The sequence below is a fragment of the Trachypithecus francoisi genome, unplaced genomic scaffold (assembly GCF_009764315.1).
Source record: "Trachypithecus francoisi isolate TF-2019V2 unplaced genomic scaffold, Tfra_2.0 Lachesis_group6, whole genome shotgun sequence".
In the NCBI taxonomy this organism is placed as follows: Eukaryota; Metazoa; Chordata; class Mammalia; order Primates; family Cercopithecidae; genus Trachypithecus; species Trachypithecus francoisi.
Genome location: NW_022681471.1, coordinates 118,386,449 through 118,392,984, shown reverse-complemented (window position 1 = coordinate 118,392,984; position 6,536 = coordinate 118,386,449). Strand labels below are relative to the sequence as shown.

The 6,536-nt window shown below is 44.4% G+C and overlaps 1 pseudogene; it reads right to left on the bottom strand.

Annotated features, from left to right (window-relative positions):
- Positions 1 to 785: 785 nt before the first annotated feature.
- Positions 786 to 3,067, bottom strand: LOC117077832 (annotated as a pseudogene).
- Between the last annotated feature and the right edge of the window lie 3,469 nt (positions 3,068 to 6,536).

Here is a 6,536-nt window from a genome sequence, read left to right as displayed (position 1 = left end):
AGAAATAATTAAAATGAAAACCAGAATTAATTTCTCACCCAAATTAAAAAAGATAGAAAACAAAACAAAATGAACAACTACAGAAACCCATGGGACCTTTGAGGCTTTGGTGAAATGACCACTCAGACAATGTTGATGGATGTGTAAACTGGTATGAAAGCCTTTGTGTGAGTTGGTAATGTGTATTGGTCCTCAATGATATCCATACCTTTTGATCCAATTGCTCTGCTTCATGAGAATATTATATGGAATAATCTTAAAGTTGGAGAGACCTTTACGCTTATGAAGGATTTTTTGTTTATTTTCTCTGGACTGTGAACCTTTTATTTCCAAAGTATAAATAAATTTGCTATCTGAGAAAAGATGCTGCCTGGGTGATGAGGGCCCCAGCCTCTGCAGGTTCCCTTCCCAATTGCTCTGCAGTCCAAACCCAGTCCCCTTAGAAAGCTGCTAAGCCTCAGAAATGAGTCTTGGCTGTCAGAGTCTGGGAAATAGTTGAGAAGAACCAGCCCACTCCTGTCTGCTGCTGCGATTCTAGCACAGCTTGGGCCCAGTTCTGGCCAGGTCCCAAGCTGGCCTGGTGCTCACACTCTCTGTTTGACCATGTTCCAAAGGGAGGGGCAGAAGCTACAAGTCCCTGACCTGGCCACACCACATGGTCATGCCCAGGTGACTCCCGGTCCACTGTTCCCAGCTGCCATGAAGAGCCAGCCACCCAGGTCCCCTGAGGTACTGCCAAGTGTTAGTTGAGAGTGGCCTGCTTTCAAGCTGCTCCCCTTGGCTGGTCACTGCTGCCTCTGGGCCACAAAGTACTCCTTCTCGGCATTGTCATCTTACTCCTGCTGGCCGCTTCAGGGCAGTGGCTCCAGGTGGGAACTGGAGCCTAGCCTCTTCAAGGGTTCAGAGCTGTCATCACCTCTGGAGTGCAGGGCTTTGAGGATATTCCTGAGAGGCAGAGCAGGAATTCCAGCCAGTTCAGGGGGCTGATCTGATCAGCCAGCAAAGTGCAGACTTCCTTTCAAATGCCAGCAATGGAGGCAGTGAGGCTGGAGGGTCTGGAGATCAGGAGGAACTCAGAGAAGTCCAAACCGAAGGTGAGAAGCCCACCAAGGAAGAGGCTCCCAAGTGCCCCAGGAGCAGCCCTGTGTCCTGGAAATGAAAGATTTCCCCAGACGTGGACAAATGGCGACTCTCACATACAGCAAAGAGAGGGAAGAGCCCCAGAAACATGAGTGGCTGCAGGTGGAGCATGCTGTTGATGGAGTCCTGGAAGCCAAGATCAGCCTTCTGCTGGAATGTCCGGGTGAGGGTTCAGCAAATGCCACCAATGAACGAGGTCCCCAGCACCAAGGTGAAGCCCTCCACATTGGGCTGTGTGGACTTGAAGGTGAATATGAAGAGACTCCCGGCGATGAGGAGGATCACAAGGACCAGTGCCATTGCAACTCCTCCAGCTTGAAGATCAGAGAGAAGATTGAAGATGAAGAGGACAGCTAAAGATCTGGTTACTGTGAAGCTCCAGTTGGACAACCCCATGTCAAGTGCTGTTGCCAGTGCTGTGGGAGCCACTCTTCTGAGGTAGTAGGTCCATCTCAGCACCATGAAGGTCTTGTGGCTGGATCATTCAATCAGCGCCCTTCATTGTGGAAGGCGATGCCTGCCAGTGCAGAAGCATAGTCAACACTGCCTTCCACACAAAGGTCACAAGAGGGCCCATCTCCCTATCCATGGAAGCTGCTATGCCCTAGCTCCTGGATCAGTGCGGCCAGGCACCTCTCTTAAAGACAGTTTGTAGGAAGAGCCGATTGAGGTAGCCTATGACTTTCAACAAGAACGTCACCTAGCTAGAGAAGTCTTCTTCACCTCCATGATTCAGAACAATCAGCAGAGCCCCAGGCAGAGTTTCACCAAAGGGGCTGGTAGCCTGAGCCAACCCCTTCAGCAGTTAACTGGGTGCAGGGCGCACAGGTCCCCAGGTCTGCCTACTTTTAAAGGTTGATTACATCATATACCTAATTTTTCAACAACAGCAAAGGAATTATAGTTCATTTGCCAGATCAAATGGACTATTACTCAGCCATTAAACATGGTAACATATATGAAAATACGTGTTTTTTTTTTTTTTAAATAGAGACAGAGTCTTGATCTGTCGTCCAGGCTAGAGTATAGTGGCACGATCTCGGCTCAATGCAACTTCCTTCTCCTGGATTCAAGCAATTCTCCTGCCTCAGCCTCCCGAGTAGCTGAGATTACAGGCACGTGCGACAACACCTGGCTAGTTTTTGTATTTTTAGTAGACGGGGTTTCGCCATGTTGACCAGGCTGGTCTCGAACTCTTGACCTCAAGGGACCCGCCTGCCTCGGCCTCCCAAAATGCTGCGATTATAGGTGTGAGCCACTGTGCCTGGCCGAAAATATACTTGTTTAATACAAATTAAAAAGCGGGCTGCAAAACTGTCCATATATATTGATTATAACCATATAGAGAAATCTGGGCAGATAAAAAGATTGGAAATAGGCCAGGCACCGTGGCTTTCACTTATAATCCCAGCACTTTGGGAGGCTGAGGCGGGCAGATCACTTGAGGTCAGGAGTTCGAGACCAGCCTGGCCAACATGGTGAAACCCTGTCTCTACTAAAATACAAAAAATTAGTAGCCGGGTGTGGTGGCAGGCGCCTGTAATCCTGGCTACTTGGGAGGCTGAGGTAGGAGAATCGCTTGAACCCGGGAGGCGGAGGTTGCAGTGAGCTGAGATCACACCATTGCACTCGAGGCTGAGCAACAAGAGTGAAACTTCATCTCAAAAAACTTAAAAAAAAAAATTGGAAATAAAAATACTAAAAAAGCTTATAGTAGTTATATTTAGGTAGTATAATTATGGGTGACATGTCTTCTTCTTTCTAACATTCTGAGTTTCCCTAATGATTTTGCATTAAAGAAATGATTGGTGTAGTATGCATCACATATCTGGAGTGAGTGCTGGCTGTTGGCTAGAGTGATGAAGGTGACTGGGTTACATGTCTCTGGAAGGGCATCCTGGCCTTGTCTACAAGGTGATGACCGCATGGGTCGCAGGAAAGTGCAAGCACTTTCTTTTTTTTAATTATAGTTTTTAGCCAGGTGCAGTGGCTCACGCTTGTAATCCCAGCACTTTGGAGGCTGAGGCGGCCGGATCATTTGAGGTCAGGAGTTTGAGACCAGACTGGCCAACATGGCAAAACCCTGTCTCTACTAAAAATAAAAAAATTAGCCAGGCGTGGTGGCGCACGCCTGTAATCTCAGCTACTGGGGAGACTGAGGCAGGAGAATCGCTAGAACCCGGGAGGCGGAGGTTGCAGAAAACTAGGATTGCATCACTGCACTCCAGTGGGGGCGACAGTGAGATTTTGTCACAAATAAATAAATAAATAATAAATAAATAAATTATAATTTTAGTGCTTAAATCATTCTTTATATATGTGTAATATATACATACACATTTTTTTTTGAGACGGAGTTTTGCTCTTGTTGCCCAGGCTGGAATGCAACGGCACGATCTTGGCTCACAGCAACCTCCGCCTTCCAGGTTCAAGTGATTCTCCTGCCTCAAGCCTCCCGAGTAGCTGGGATTGCAGACATGCGCCACCATGCCTGGCTAATTTTGTATTTTTAGTAGACACAAGGTTTCTCCATGTTGGTCAGGCTGGTCTCAAACTTCTAACCTCAGGTGATCCGCCTGCCTCAGCCTCCCAAAGTGTTGGGATTACAGGCGTGAGCCGCTGTGCTGGGCCTATATGTATAATAAATTATATCTTACTCAGAAAAATGCATAAAATGTTTTGTTTTACATTTAAATAAACATCATATAAAGTTCTTTAGACTGGAGGTTCACAGTAATGAACAGACATTGGGCATTTCATAGTCTCCCTGTGGTGCTCTACCCTGACTTAATTTGCCTTCTGTCAGCAGAGGTGACCACTATCTATCATTCTGTGAATACTTTTTATGGCTTTACTATCCACTATTTATCACCAAGCAGTGTTTCACTTAATGTTGCCTCTTTTGCACTTTCCATGAAAGGAAGTAAATGGATTGGCATCCCTTTGTTTCTTCCGCTAGGATATTTCACACCTGCTGGTGTCTGAGTCTTGGACAACCCAATTTGCTCATCCATTCATTATAGGCTTTGGCTTCCTTTAATTTTATGTTCTTCTCTTATGAAAAATGTTGCTCGAATCATACTCAAGTTTGCAAGTGCCTATACATAACAATTTTTCTACATTAGAGAAAATTTTTTGGGTTGTAGATTCTGGGAAACTTCAAGATTACCAGAAATTTCTAATACAGTGTATGAGTTGACCCTTCCACCATTCTTGCACATGTGTCTATTTATTCCATATAATTGGCAACATTGGAATGATCTAATGTTTTAATGATTATTTTTGTCTATCTCATGTTTGTGAATGGGATCATCTTGTGTTTTTATTTTGGTTTTTACTAATTAACTGTGAGGTTAATAAATTTTCATGTATAGTCTTTGAACTTCTGTGAAACAGTTTCCAGTCAACGTCTTACGTTTAGTTCATTTGTTTGTTAGTTTCTCCCAATTTCGTTATATACTCTTATTATTTCTGTGCAGGTTTGCTGTGGACCTGTTTTCAACTCATTAAATAAAAAGGAGTCCTATTGCTGGATCATAGTGTATGGTGTCTTTATTACTGTAGTGCAAGCACTTTCCAAGTGTCATGTTTGTTATTTCCCCATTGTCCAAAGCAAGTCACTTGGACAAGCTCAAGAATCAGAGTGAAGAGAACCCCCCAAGGCAGGGATACAGGGAGGGAAACGATGGCACCCATTTTGAAAACAATCTATTGCAGTTATCATAGACCATAGTAGCCGCTCAGAATCAGGATGATTTAGGCTAGGAAATAAATAAAACGCCAGCCCATGGCTTCTGCGTCCCTCTAAGATAAAGTTCAAAGTCCTTAGCTCTGATACATGACTACCTGCTACGTGTTGTCTCACTATATGCCTTCTCCCCACTTCAAACTATAGAGAATGGGCACAGTGAGCTTTTTTTTTTACGGGGAATGCACCTTGCTATTTCACACCCTGTATCATTGCTGCTGCTGCTTCAACTGGAATATAATCCTCCACCCTGAGTCTCACAGACTAACCCACCATTGATTTTTGAACATCTTTAGAGACACAACAGGATTTACCTCCTCAAAGAAGGTACTCTCTGCTTTGGATAGAATTGAACATTCATTTCTTTGGAAGTTTAGAGCCACATGAAGTTTTTTTTTGTTTTAGTTTTTTGAGACAGTCTTGCTCTGTCACCCAGGCTGGAGTGCAGTGGCGTGATTGCAGCTCACTGCAGTCTCCACCTCTTAGGCTCAAGCGATCCTCCCTCCACAGCCTCCCAAGTAGCTGGGACCACAGGCACGCACCACCGTGCCTGGCTAAATTTTTATTTTTAACATCTTGCTATGTTGCCCAGGCTGGTCTCGAACTCCTGGGCTCAAGTAATCCTCCCGCCTCGACCTCCCAAGGTTCTAGGCTTACAGGTGTGAGCCATGGTGCTGGCCCAGATTTTTGATTTTGCACCTAAATAACTTTAGTGCTCATTGTTAACATGCCCATCTCCCTTTTGGTAGACTTTAAGATCCTCAAAGATAGGCACTATATCTTTCTTATATTCATATTTCCTTCCTTCCTTTTTTCCTTCCTTCCTTCCTTCCTTCCTCCCTCCCCCTCTCTCTCTCTCTTTGTCTTTCTTTCTTTCTTTTTCTTTTTTTCTTTCTTTCTTTCTTTCTTCTTTCCTTATTTCTTTTCTTTTCTTTCTTCTTTTCCTTTCTTTCTTCTCTCTCTCTCTTTCTTTCGACAGTCTTGCTCTGTCACCCAGCCTACAGTGTGGTGGTGCAATCTCAGTTCATTGCAGCCTCGACTGCCCAGGCTCAAGCGATCCTCCTGCCTCAGCCTCCCGAGTAGCTGGAACTACAGTCATGCACCACCATACCTGGCTAATATTTTGTATTTTTAGTAGGGTTGGGGTTTCACCATGTTGCCCAGGCTAGTCTGGAATACCTGGGCTCAAGTGATCCTCTCAGCTCGGCCTTCTAAAGTGCTGGGATTATAGGCATGACCCACTGGGTGCAGACTTATATTCATATTTCTAGAGTCTGGTAGCTGGCAATTGTTGGATGAATGTTGTGATAAATTGCTTAAATAAACATATTTTAAGAATGGGGGTCTTACCAAGTTGCCCAGACTGGTGACAAATCTTGGGCTCAAGCGATTTCTGCCTTAGCCTCCTGAGTAGCTAGGATTACAGACACAAGCCAATACTCCTGAGTTTAATAACATTTTTCAGTCATGGAAAAAACCAGGCATTTTCATCTGTACATTTACTGTTTAAACATTTTTCTCATGGGATAATTAATCACTGGTGAAATTAAGCATGTTTCCATATACATATTCATATTTGTATTTGTCTCATGGGATAAAAATTTACTTTATTTCCATGAGTTATACATAATTGTAGGATTGTGTGTAT